General features: G+C 46.0%; 1 pseudogene; it reads left to right on the top strand.

Moving 5' to 3' along the window:
• The first annotated feature begins 347 nt into the window (after window positions 1-347).
• Window positions 348-13,184, top strand: LOC130124326 (very-long-chain enoyl-CoA reductase-like; annotated as a pseudogene).
• Window positions 13,185-14,659: the final 1,475 nt, after the last annotated feature.

Here is a 14,659-nt window from a genome sequence, read left to right as displayed (position 1 = left end):
ATCAACTGTGGTGTGTGTGTGAGTGTGTGTGTGTGTGTGGGGGGGGGGGTCATTACTGAAGGCTTATTTTGCAAATGTAGACTTCACCTGGGTGTACACCAAAACTGCTGCCCTCATGTGTTCAGATGTGGGCCGTATGAGCACGGGGGGAGGCTACGGTCTCTGCAGCGGGACGCACCGACATCCTTCATAAGTTCTGGAAAGCACAAGATAAAACGCCAAGTTATTCTGCTGGGAAAACTGATCAAGCCTAAAACAAAGCACCGCTGACACGTCCAGGCCCACACCTTTGACTTGGTCAGCGCGGCGATCGATTGATGACAAAGGAGTAAGTCACTCCGCCCGGCATGGTGGAGCCAAGGCAGGAAAGTGCTGATCTTTTGCTGCTGTGCAATTTTCCTTCAGCCGCCTGTTATCTACAGCGCTGCAGCCCCAGACAACACAGGTCCGGAGGGCTGACTGGAGGTGCTATCCACTCTAAGATCTCCGGGAAACAAACACAATCTCCAGTTTATATGAAGGGGTCGAAGAAGGACACGAAGCCCGACAAAGCCACCAAAACCATGAGCAGGGTGACTTTTTTTGAGGTAAGAACGCAACGTTATCTCCAAACAAGCCAATGGCTTGCTTTGTTTTTCTGTTTTATCGAATGATCACTTGATTGTTTGTTTGTCTACACTGTTTCAGACCTTGATCAGATAGCAATGGGAATAAATTGTCTGAATCTACTTGCTGTACCAAATGGGGTGGAGGGGGGGGAAGGGGGGGGTTGAAATGTGCAGATAGTGACAGGTGAATTGGCAGTCGAGGGAAGGAAAAGTATGACAGATTGACTTTCAGCAACTTCTCTCGTGGTTGCGTAACCTCGAACGCAGCATCTGAGGTACATGTGAAAACTACCCATGATGCAGCTGTGGTGCCAGTTCAGATGGCCTGACTCGGGCCGTGTTGTGCCATCGCTCCGGCACATTACGTGTGACTCAGCTTGGTGAAGCCAGAGATGGTTATAATTTTAGAAACCGTGTTCCTGTTGACTCCCCCGTAGGGTGTCAAAATTAAATTGAAGTGCCCCGTGAGGTGTCGACACACTCATTAGTGTCAGTCCGATCGGTGTGAACTTGCGATGAGCCTGGTCGTTCCCGTTTAATCTGCTCCGTTGTTTATCTTTTTCTTTTCTTTTGTTTAATCTGGGGGAATACACACTGTGTGACCAGTCTGAACCCAGCTCTGCATTTCCATTCAGCGAGAGTGTTTTCATCATTCCTTATTCCACCATGATGAAATCTGCCGTCATTAAATCAAAAGTAATCCAATTACACCGGTTTTGTTTTGAAGAGGAATTTGCTTGTTTGTTATGAGGTGATACGTTCTGCGTCCTTTGGGGCTTTTGTTGAATCAGTTTCCTCCTGCTTTTACTCATCCTCGTTGTGTTTTGTTCAGAAATCGATTAACAAGGCTCTCCGGGTAGGGTAGCGGTCTATTCCGTTGACTACCAACACGGGGATCGCTGGTTCGAATCCCTGTGTTGCCTCCGTCCCTACAGACACAATTGGCCGTGTCTGCGGGTGGGAAGCTGGATGTGGGTGCGTGTCCTGGTCACTGCACTAGCGCCGCCTCTGGTCAGTCGGGGTGCCTGCTCGGGAGGGGGGACTGGGGGGAATAGTGTGATCCTCCCACGCGCTACGTCCCCCTGGTGAAACTCCTCACTGTCAGGTGAAAAGAAGCGGCTGGTGACTCCACATGTATGGGAGGAGGCATGTGGTAGTCTGCAGCCCTCCCCAGATCGGCAGAGGGGGTGGAGAGCAGCGACCGGGACGGTTCGGAAGAGTGGGGTAATTGGCCTGATACAATTGGGGAGAAAAAGGAAGGTGGGGGGGGGATCAATTAACAAATGTGACCTTAATACGCCACCAAGACCACCTCGGCGTGTGTTTGCCTTTAACATCTGTAGTTTCTGACGCCCATTTGTCAACAAGGTCGTCCTCCATGCGCAGACACACACCCCTCATACTAAATGTTCTGATCGTTACGTTTTCCCTCCAAATCCACGTCGATGGATCGAAAGCTGGCCAGGCGAAATTAGCTAAGATGCTGTGTTTTCTTTGAGGTGGAGATTCTTGACTGCAAGAAATCCCAGCTTTGCTTCTTGGACAAGGTAAAATAAAACCTCCCAGTTTGTCATCGCCACCGCTTCATAGCTGTTTGGTCTTCCCCAGAGTCTCCGCTTCCCACAAACCTAGTCTCACTTTTCTCAGGTGGAACCCAATGCAACCGTGGGGGAGATTAAGGGCCTCCTACACAAGCGTTGTGAGTTGACCTTTACAGTATGATTAATATGCAAGGAAATTACAAAAAAAAAAAGAAAAACATGTTAAAATGCAGAATATTGATTTGTTCAAATTCAAATCCATGTTTATATATATATATATATATATATATATATATATATATATATATATATATATATATTTTTGTGATGTCCACCGAGGTTAAGATCCCAAGACAAATCCTCCTAACAAGACAATGATAACTACAGATAGAGTATATTCAACAACACATATTGACGTCCCGTTCAGATGTTTGTGTGGTAACATGTTGTCTGCTTTATTATTGACTGTGACTGTCACAGATCCAAAATGGTATCCAGCAAGACAGTCTCTGGCACTCCATCCCTGTAAGTACTAATACCTACTATCTATCTATCTATCTATCTATCTATCTATCTATCTATCTATCTATCTATCTCTCTCTCTCTCTCTCTCTCTCTCTCTCTCTCTCTCTCTCTCTCTCTCTCTCTCTCTCTCTCTCTCTCTCTCTCTCTCTCTCTCTATCTATCTATCTACCTCTCTATCTATCTATCTAGGTCATATTTCCTCATGTAATCTTATCTGTCTGTCTGTCTACCTGTTCTGTCTGTCAGTCTGTCCGTCCGCCTGTCTGTTTGTCCATCTGTCTATCTGTCTGTCTGTCTGTCTGTCCGTCTCTCATCTGTCTGTCTGCTATCTGTCTGTCTGTCTGTCCATCCGTTCATCTTCCTGTCTGTCAGTCCATCTGTCCATCCATCTGTCTGTCAGTCTGTTTGTCTGTCTGTCCATCCATCGTTCCATCTCTCTCACTGTCTGTCTGTCCGTCTGTCCATCCGCTCATCTGTCTATCTGTCTTTTTGTCCATCCGTCCGTCCATCTGCTTGCCTGTCTGTTTGTCTGTCTGTCAATACCAATACTGTCTCGCACAATTCTAATATAAAAATTCATAAAATGGATTAAGGAGTCAGTCTGTTTGTCTGTCTTTCCATCTGTCTGTCTGTCCGTCCGTCCGTCCGTCTGTCTGTCCATCCATCTGACTGTCCGTCCGTCCGTCTTCCTGTCTTTCTGTCCATCTGTCTGTCTGTCTGTCCATCCGTCTGTCTGTCAATAGCAATACTATCTCGCACGATTCTAATACAGAAATTCATAAAACGGATTAAGGGGCCATAAAGTAGAGGTGTCCATCCATAAAGTAGAGGTTTCCATCTGTCTGTCTGTCAATCCATCTGTCTGTGTGTCTGCCAGTCCATCTGTCTGTCTGTCTGTCCATCTCTGTATCTCTCTGTCTGTCCACCTGCCGCTCTGTCAGTCAATCTGTCTGTCTGTCAGTCCATCTGTCTGGCTGTCCATCTGTCTGTCCAGCTCTGTTTGTCTGTCTGTCTGTCCTTCCGTTCATCTGCCTGTCTGTCAGTCCATCTGTCTGTCTGTCCGTCTGCTTGTCAGTCAGTCCATCTTTCTGTCCATCTGTCTGTCCATCTTTCTGTTTGTCTGTCCATCCGTCCATCTGCCTGTCTTTCAGTCCATCTGTCTGTTTGTCTAGCTGCCCGTCCGCCTGCCTGTCAGTCCATCCGTCTGTCTGTCTGTCCATCACCCTGCTTGTCTGCCTGTCCGTCCATCTGCCTGTCTGTCAGTTCATTGGTCTGTCTGTCTTGCTGTCTGTCCGTCTGTCTGTCTAGCTGCCCATCCGTCTGCCTGTCAGTCCATCTGTCTGTTCGTTTGCCTGTCTGTCAGTCCATCTGTCTGTCCGTCTGTCTGTCCATCACCCTGCTTGTCTGCCTGTCCATCCGTCCATCTGCCTGTCTGTCAGTTCATTGGTCTGTCTGTCTTGCTGTCCGTCTGTCTGTCTGTCTGTCTGTCTGTCTGTCTGTCTGTCTGTCTGTCTGTCTGTCTGTCTGTCTGTCTGTCTGTCTGCCCATCTGTCTAACAATACCAATACTGTCTCGCACAATTCCAATACAGACATCCATAAAATGGATTAAGGCGCCACAAAGTAGAGGTGGAATGTCTCCTTATTTTCTAGTGTGCGTTTGGTTCTCCCGCTGAAACTCACATTTTGTATTTTTCCATAAACTAAAGTTTTGGAGAGGAAGGGTCTGCAGCATTTCAACGAGGCAAGCCCACATCAAAATGAAAATCAATGTTTTGTCTGAAAGAGCGTCAGCTATCCTTTGAGAAGGCAGCCTTTGGTCCTTCACAGCAGCCATCATTCAGCCGGGCCCCGCTGGGAGGCTGAGATCTGGCGCGGGGCTCGCAGTCATTATGGAGGTGACTTTTAGTTCAGGGCCGGGCCGGAGTAAAGTCACTGAAAATACTTTGTAGCATTTTGCTTTGAACTTCTTCTGAGCCTCAGACGGGCTACGCTTACAGCACGATTCAGTCGGTGTGTATATATATATATATATTGCAAATCTGACTTTATATATTTTGTTAACCTTACGGCTCTCATGTTATTTCAATTTTGTGCACTAATCCGTTCTGCAACCTAAGAATGCTTACATAAATTGCAAAAATGTATTTGCAGAAACTGTTTGAGCGAGGTCTTTTCAGGACACGGGAGTTGTCTATTAGTTTATCTGCTCCATTAGAGGAACGGCGAAGGATTCAGGATCATGTGATTCAATAAGGAGCTGTGCATCTGATAGGCCTGCTCTCAGAGACGGTCAACCGGGACTATTGCCTTGAGCCCATAGTTGTGTGTGTATGTGTGTGTGTGTGTGTGTGTGTGTGTCTGTGTGTGTGTCTGTGTGTGTGTGTCTGTGCTGTGCACGTCCTCCTGAGCTAAAAGAGGATATTTATAACTTTTTCCTGGACATAATTCACAGCAGTAATAGACCCTATTAACATACTGTCTTGCTATATGGGTTGCATGACAAACAGGCTTTAGTTTTTGCAGAAACGGGGCAGAAAGCGGCAGAATGCGTTTACTGGTTGCTGCTCTCACCACACTGACTGACAAGACATCACTGACAAACTGTAAACGTGGTTCAGTCTTGAAGTCTTATAAAAAACACACTGATGTGTAAGCTGCCTGATCGCATGCTTTCCACACTCTCAGACGGAAACTCTCTGGGCGATGACGAGGTGTTGGAGCATCTACCGGTAGGAACCACGGCCACTGTGTTTTTCCACGATCTGGGCCCACAACTGGGATGGACGATGGTGAGAAAAGTGCACTTGACAAAATCAAATGCTGATCCCCCCCCCCCCCCCCTCTGGACAACTCACAACCTGAAATATGAGGTTTCATCTGACGTTTTGGTCAAAGCAGAGATCTGCAGGCACTCCATCTGAGTCGAGCCAAGCTGTTTGTTAAAAAGGTGACCCTCATTTAGCACTAGAACGACCGTGATTGCACTCCTGCCTTAAACGGCCACGGGCGGTCAAAATGACGGCCGGTTTTTAAACTCTTAGGAAACGACAGGCACCAAAATTAACATTTTGACAACTACTATTTTTAAATCATTTAAGCTTCAGAGACATGGTCGAACTTGAACACCAAAATTTAAAAAGTGAAACTATCACCTGAAAAACAAAACGGAAAGCACATATTGCTAATCTAACAAACGTAACAAGGCATGTAAAACGTGAAATGTAAAAAAAAGCAATGAAAGTATCCCCTGAAACCGTCCCAAACAACGACCGGGACTTAAAAACTACCAGAACGACCATGGCCGCGGTTTTTATACTCTATATTGTAGCGAATTCGGGGGACAACGCAACCACAGGAACTGCCGCGGCCGGGACGCGAACCCGTATCGCCCGCACCGCAGGAGACCTCGCTAACCGCTAGACGAAAGGGTCATACCCGCGTGCCAGCGGCCAGCGTGTCTTCTTATCCGTGCACGTTACAATATTCTGTCAAGATAAAATACCCAGTTGAGATGTTAATGCATCGCATATGTTAGCATGTCTGTTAAGAAAGGACCGACACCAAAATTAACATTTTTACAACTTTAATGCTATGTTTCAACCAATGTAAAATGGCCGCTGTCCAACGCCTGTAAATGCTGCAGCGCCTCGGTGGTAGTGATGGTGCGTCTGAAACGGGTCTGTAACCAGACATGTTGGAAATGATCAGCAATCAACTTTAGACTATTACTCTGCACTGGAGGACGCTAGTGTGTCCCCCCCCCCCCCCAAAAAATTGTATTTGGCCAATAACCATACTCTTCACACCCGGCTTCCCACCCACACGGCCAGTTGTGTCTGCAGAGACGCTCAACCAAGCCGGAGGTAACACGGGGATTCGAACCACCGACCCCCGTGTTGGCAGACAACGGAATAGACCGCTACGCTACCCGGGCGCCGCTAGTGTGTTTCTAGGACTGAGCTCGGCGAAGGAAATGACGCGACCAACACACGTCATAAACAGTGACACGACGCGCACTATCACGCGCAAATTGCGAGCCGTCTTTTTGACCGCTCATGGTCGTTTTAGGTAGATCTTATCATAACGTTTTTGTGCAATTGATCTAAACTGGTCTTAACGTAACAATGTGCAATTTTAGGAGCATTCGGGGAGCGGCAGGTCTGTATCTTTTTTTTTCACAAAGTTATTAAACTTTGAAAACCCAAGACCGTCAAAATGGCGGCCTTGGTCGTTCTACTTTAAGTGGTGCTCTTGCAGCATTATTAATAGTCTGAGTTGTTTTTTTGTACTTTTTAGAAAATAAATAAATAAAAAGGCCGTGGCCTAAAAAAAAACGGTGGGAAAAAAAACACAATCCAGTATCCACGCAGTGTGTAATGCTCCAAACACATTTTTGTTTGTGTCTCAATTTGGATTTCTTAGAAAAACTCTGTTCAAGTATGGAAAAAGACAGAAAACAACAAGGGTTAAAATGCTACCAGTCATAAAGGGAAAAAAACTGTTTTTCACATCTTGGATGTGAAAACTTCAGTTCTTCATGGCTTATTGAACGCAGGAGGGAGAGGGAACCTTATAATTCTGAACCGACTCAATCTAGTTACCGCCTTGCATGAGTTGCTTCATACATTTCACTCCACTCAGTATAACTACCTCAGGATCCATCGCTACACATACTGATATGCTCACAACCCCCACAACACCCCCACCATCATCTCCATTCACAGTTACAACCACACTTCATGCCCTGCAGCCTGACGGGCTGTATTGGTTAAATGATGAATGTGCATTTCAAGAGTGATAAGTACAGCCCACTGTCTATTGTAGGATAGATGGATGGAAGGACGGTCAGACAGACAGACAGACAGACAGACAGACAGATGGATAGCAGGATCGATAGACAGACATATAGACAGATACTAGATGACAGACAGACAGACAGACAGACAGACAGATAGATAGATAGATAGATTTTTCGTCGTCTTTCTTAAAGGAATTTGTTGCCACGGCCTACACATTAAAATACATGTTTAGCTCCATACATACGTATTTATGCACATACTTCTATATGCTCCCACATGTGCACACAGGCACAACTACATACAGTAACTATACATACATACATACATACATACATACATAGACAACATACAGCGGGGCACGAGGGACATAGATGCGGATATGGATAAAGAGTACCGAGTGGGTACCTAGACACAAAACTCCTGCCGAAGCATATGGACCTGTACCTGGGATTAGATGGGAGGGAAGTGAAGGATGGGTTGAGCGGTTGTACGTTATAGAAAGTGCTTTTTGCGTGATGTTTTGTCTGATGAGGTCTGAGAGGTTAAGGCCAAAGATTTTGGAGGCAGAGCATGATGGTTGAGTCTGTTCTTGTTGGCGTCAGCCGACACGGTAAGGAAGCAGATGGAGCAGCAGAGCAGCATGGGTTCAATTATACTTTTGTGGAGCAGCGACAGAAGGTAGGGGGCAACAGAAAGTGCTTTGAATTTGTGGATGACAGAGAGTCTTTGCCGGCAGCATTTCTGGATGTCAGCGGCGTGTTGTTTGAAGCCGAGTTTATTGTCCAAGGTGAGCCCAAAATATAGAAAAGTACCCCACCATCTTCACAGTCTCATTGTTGATGGATATCAGGTTATATGGGCCGTGTAGTGTAAACTAGGTGTGCCGATGGACAGTTCAATCATCTAAACTTTATTTCGCCTGGAAGGCTCCGGAAAGGCACCTTGAGCAATAGCAGCAGCATCAACAACAAACAACATAAAAACGTTGCGCAGTAGGTTAAGATAGACACAGTCTGAGTACACAGAAGAAGCGCAGACATGGTGCAGATATCTGGCAGGGTTGAGACACGGGGTCAGTATTTGGTGAATAAAATCATTCTGACTCTCGTTACCTCAGGTGTTCCTGGCCGAGCGGGTCGGACCTCTCTTCCTTTACCTGCTCTTCTATTTCCGTCTCCTGAACATCTACCCACGGGAACATCCCCTCACCACCAGCCCCTTTAAAGTGGTAAAGTAGGTGCATGTTTCATGAGAAACCATAAAGTACTTGGCACCGGCACTACTTGGCACTCAGTCCTGCATTCAGTCCCAAATTGAATTTTTCATAAAACAGGTGAAACACTCACACGATTTGATATTGTTTGTTTCAAAACCCATTTTTCACCGGTTCTTGTTACGTGACACAACTGTGTCCAGAAAGGAGGCAAATCTTTGTTTCGACATAATTCCATCCATCCATCCATCATCCAAGCCGCTTATCCTGATGAGGGCTGCGGGATGCTGGAGCCTATCCCAGCAGTCATTGGGCGGCAGGCGGAGAGACACCCTGGACAGGCCGCCAGGCCATCACAGGGCCCACAAACACACCTAAGAGACAATTTAGTGTGGCAGATTCACCCGACCTACATGTCTTTGGACTGTGGGAGGAACACGCAGACACGGGGTCGGGGAGAACATGGCAACTCCACACCAGAGCCCTAGAAAGAGAGAGTTACTACTACTAACCAGTGTTTTCAGATTTTTACATTACTATATAGATATAGATATATTCCAACGTGACACATATTCTATGCGCATGTGTAGGAACATTATTATTGCGATAATGTTTTCAGAATTGCTATAATTTGATTCAAACGTGCTTGTAAAATGGTCCTCATTAAAATGTCAACTGTAGCTTCGTACCTGTGTAAACTACTAATAAGACCTGTTAACGGGTTTGACCCTTTAGCCGAGCGGTTAGTGACGTCGCCTTGTGGTGCAGTACACCTCGTATCGAATCCCGCACCGGGCAAGAAAATAACCGGTTACACCTGTAAATTAACTTTTGATTAATGCGAGAAACAAACCGTCGCCATAGAAATCCTATTGCCCCGGGTCGCCGCACTGTTTGGAACTATCCGGGGCTCCCATGAGCCGCCATTGCTGTTAAAGAATTGGCCCCATTGACGTCTACGGAGTTGACGTAACTCTCTCTTTCTAGGGCTCTGCTCTACACCACACCTTACAGTACAATACATTAGTTTGCCGAAATTGCAGTTGACCTACTCCGCCAGACTTGAAATCGGCTTGAAATCGATCCCGTCGTTGAAAATGTTAAGACGAAAGCTTTCGTCGGGAGCTAAAGCTAGCTGAAGCGAGCTAACCCATTTTGCTAAGCTAACCTGGTAGTCTGGCGGACATAATCCTTGTAAAAAAAAAAAATCAGGTCGTATTACCCCGAATACGAATTTTTCCCACCCCATGAGCAAATCTTTCTTCTTGTTGTGTTGACTATGAGAATTCAATGAATGCAATACAAGATCGTATGTCGAGGTTAGCCTGTCTTTCGTCGAGTCAGCTGCCTCTAGTTGTAGCGCTAAAGCTAGCTGAAGCGAGCTAGCTAATTTTGCTAAGCTAACCTGGTAGTCTGGCGGACATAATTCTTGAAAAAGAAAAAAAAACCAGGTTGTGTTATCCCAAGTACGAGGTTTTTTCCACCCTATGAGCAAATCTTCCAACTTGTTATGGTGAATATGAGAATTTAATGAATGCAATACAAGATCGTATGTCGAGGTTAAACAATGAAATGATGAACTCGCAACTAAGGACGTAGCAGACTTACGTACTGTGATCCTTAATGGGCTGCAGATGGGCCTGTGTTTGTCACTCATTCCACTACATCAAGAAGCTGGCTGAGGTCATCTTCATACATCGTTTCTCCAATGGAACGATGGCTTTACACACCATGGTGAGGGTGAGTCCTCCATGAGCACGTGTGCGTGCGTGTGCGTGTGTCAGACGGAGAGATGTTATTTAATTAAAAAGGGGTAATCATGTCATTAGCCTTCAAAAGTTCCCAAAGGTCAGTAGTTCCACAGTAAACAATCCCCTCTTTCCAAACAAGTCCACCACAAATGAAATTCAAATGATTCTGGGGCGTTTTAACCGGCTCAGCAGCGATTCATCTGTATGAGTCCTCCATCTGCACACTAAATCCCTATGCGAGCATGCTTGCCACCAACACTATAAAAAGGGAGCATGGGGAATGAAAATATTGGTATTGATGTGCACACTAGAAAGAAAGAAAAACATCATATTCTTCATATTCCTCCTCTCAGAACTGTTTTTATTACTGGGGATTTGCAGCCTGGCTAGCCTACTATATCAATCACCCGCTGTAGACACCGCCATGTGAGTATGACCACAAACGCTCGAATCTTCACATAGTCACCTGATGGACAAAAACAGTGAATATAACGTTATTTTGTGCACTGCGTTATCTTTTGCAGCGTATGGCACACTTCAGATTCACAGTGCAGCAGTTATGCTTGTGGTATGTATTTGGTTTCTGCATCCAGTTTCATATTGTCTGTCTCCCCTGTTTTGTTTTTGCAATGTAAATGAACTGATAAAAAAATATGTCTCGGTTCACAACAGCTGTGTGAGGCTGGAAGCTTCTCCAGTAATGTTGTTCTCAGTCATTTAGGCTGCAATGGTAAGCTCATTTACTTTTTTTTTTATTATGTGCATGCATTATATTAATAGGCCCATATTTTTACCTTCCTGTTGTCACCATGGTGAAGCTATCGGTCTGTATGTGGTTAGAGGTCGAAAATTTTCTCCCACGGCATGCTGAGCGTTTTTCACACAAACATTTAATCTATTTCTGATGCACACGATGGGCATCTAACGCCATAATAATACTGAATGTGCAGATGACCAGCATTACTCACAGCCATTAGTAGGTGAAAGGTGAAAATCACAGCACAAAAGTAGGTGTGATAAATATTTCTGTTCCACAAGATAGATTGTGTATGTGAAGTGGTGCAAAGTTGCACAAACCCCCCCCCCCAACTGATTGTTTGTGCCATTGAAGAGAAGTGTCATTTATTAGGCAAATTCTATAAAAGATCCTTCTTTTCAGGAATCAGGAACATTTCTTTGTCATTTCATTTCATGTACTTGCATACATGAAATTAAATGAAATATCGTTTCCCCCAGCCCACACAGCAGTGCAACACAAAAGACAAAAACACATATCCAAACTACAAGAACACATACGTATATCCAATCTACAAAAACTGCAAAACTACAAGAACACATATATCCAACATATCGTCACCTTCTTAAAATAATGGCCTAAGTCATATTTTCAAGTTTTTCAAAAAACAGAATAAACTGACAAATTTTGTTTCAGTTTCAGTTTATTCTATGTCTAGTTGGTACCGCTCCACCTCTCGCACCAGCTCAGGCTCCTTCCCTGCCAGAATAAACTGACAAATTTTGTTTCAGTTTCAGTTTACTCTGTTTTTTGAAAAACTTGAAAATATGACTTAAGGCCATTATTTTAAGAAGGCGACGATATCCAAAAATAAAAAATTCACTGTCCAAGAGAGCGAATGCCAGCCAGGATGACTGTCGGAACTGCCGGTCTGCATGGACTAGCAGTTAGCTTAGCCTGCCCCACTTCCGCGTCCTGTCAGACCGCCCTTGGTGCTTCCTCTTTGGGTGCCGTTCTGGGCAGGGCCATGGTCCTTGGGCCCACCGGATGCACCAGATCAGGCTCCTTCAGCCAATCCAATGCCAGCTCTCCCAGCCAGACACCCTCGACACACTTTCCCACACGCCGACACCAAAAACACAGTCAACGATAGGCAAGGCCGCCACCAGACCACCCTCAGTGTTATTGGAACTGCCGGTCTGCATATGGGCTAGCAATTAGCTTAGCCTGCCCCGCTTCCGCGTCGTCAGACCGTTTGAATTCATCGTGCTGACTTTAGAGGCCATGGGGATTCCCTCAGAGTAAAAGCCTTTGAGTGAAGAGTGAATTTAGCCGCTGTTCCAACACACTCACATCCTTGTCAGTAGCACTTCTCATCTGGTCTTGTGTCAGTCAGATGGCATACATGGAGAATCTCTCCATCACACCTGGGTCTCACGAGTCTGTACTTGCAACAGGTTCTCGACCGAAGAGTATGCCTTACCCCACCAAAAACCCCTTCACTTGGCTCTTCTTCTTTGTGTCGTGTCCAAATTACACCTATGAGGTCAGTAAAAACACCGCCTGGTACGACTTTACATGAAATCGGGGCATAAATTGCCCCATGCTTGTCAGTACGTATGAGCTGTAAAACTGTAGGTTGTAAAACGTCTCTGCACCAGTGGTCCCTGACGTATTGCTCTTGCAAACCGTACATTCTCTGTGCGTTCTCTGTTGATGTTTTTGTTTTTGTCCTGTGCAGGTGGTCACATGGCTGAGTTTCAGCATCATGACTCAGTGCGCTCCAGGTAAACCTCATCCTGATGTACACACTACACAAAACACAGACATACTTGGATGACCCAGGCCGCAACAGTACACACCTCTCGCTCTCTCCCACAGCGGCCGTGTTCACTTTCATTAGCTTCATCCAGATGACCATATGGGCGAGGCAGAAGCATGAGATCTACACCAGAGAATTCATTAGCTACCCCGAACTGCGCAGCGCCATTGTTCCGTTGTTTCTTTGAGCGAATCAATGAAACGCTTGCTGGTGGGCGGCCTGAGGTGATGGCAGCGCTCCCGGCAGCAGGATATCGGTAATTGGACAGTGTGTCAGGTAAACCAGGGTCGTGCAAGGCACCTCGGGAGGGTGTCACCTTGGCCCTGGTGCCCAGCTACGTGTCAGCCAAACCGATGACCCACGGTCACAGCCTTCCCTTCTTGCTCTGGGATTTTTAATTTACCTTGTGTTGCTGCAGCTTTTGCTCGGTGGTGCACAGAAACACAACTTTTTTTTTTCTTCTTCCAACGTTGCTCTTATATTATCAAGAAAAACTATCCTGCATGGAGACATTGTGAAACCCGGTATTTTATCTTTCATGCACTGTGATTAATGATGCAGTACGGCCCAACTAGGCAAAACGTGTATGTCATATCCAGTGTGTGCATCAGTACCGATTTAATGCTATGCTAAAGGTTCACATGCTTGGAGCCAAAGTGCAGTGCCTGTTGATTTTATTGAATAACTCGGATTTTTAATCATGCAAATGTTTTGTTGTTTTGTGTGCAGCCAGCTGAGGATCTGCTATGTAAGATTTTCACCATGATCTGGCCCACTATTATCAAAAGGTATAAAAAATATGGTGGTACGGGGGAATTTATAATGTAGCGACTTCCCATTTGTCGGGGGGGGGGGGCGTCACTAATTGCATATGATGCAGGTACAGCCAGTTTTATACAGTGGCAGAGTTTACACGTGAGGATACCTGATGGAAATACAGAACAAGTATGTAGTTATCTGCACATTTCATATTACAGATATGTTGCTTGGTGTTAAGCCAAAGTCAGTTGTGAAGTATTTGAAAGAAAGGACGCTTGCTGTTGAAAATCATTGGTGAAAAGAGAGAACGTTGGGGGCGTCCCGGTGGCGTGGTGCACTACTCCGTTGTCTACCAAAGCGGGGATCGCTGGTTCAAATCCCCGTGTTACCTCCAGCTTGGTGGGGCGTCCCTACAGACACAATTGGCTGTGTCTCCGGGTGGGAAGCCGGATGTGGGTATGTGTCCTGGTCGCTGCACTAGCGCCTCCTCTGGTCGGTCAGTCGGGGTGCCTGTTCAGGGAGGAGGAGGGGGATCACTGTCAGGTGAGAAGCGGCTGGCCACTCCACATGTATTGGAGGAGGCGAGTGGTAGTTCTGCAGCCCTCCCCGGATCAGCAGAGGGGGTGGAGCAGCGACCGGGACAGCTCGGAAGAGTGGGGTAATTGGCCGGGTACAACTGGGGAGAAAAAAAAAAAGGGGGGGGGGATCCACAAAAAAAAAAAGAAAAGAGAAAATGTACCACTGACATGATGCATCTCATTAGCAGGGCTGTGTGACCCTGGGGTCACCGCTGCATGCTAAAGAAATGAGTGGTCACTGTATGCCTCCTCCCTCATCCCATAAGTTTAGAGGATGTAGCCGCAAAATGTCATTCAATGCACGCTACGTACCTTTTCCCCAGAT

The sequence above is a fragment of the Lampris incognitus genome, chromosome 14 (genome assembly GCF_029633865.1).
Source record: "Lampris incognitus isolate fLamInc1 chromosome 14, fLamInc1.hap2, whole genome shotgun sequence".
NCBI classification, from domain to species: Eukaryota; Metazoa; Chordata; class Actinopteri; order Lampriformes; family Lampridae; genus Lampris; species Lampris incognitus.
The sequence above is the reverse complement of the archived record's forward strand: the minus strand, read 5'-3'. Positions and strand labels throughout refer to the sequence as shown.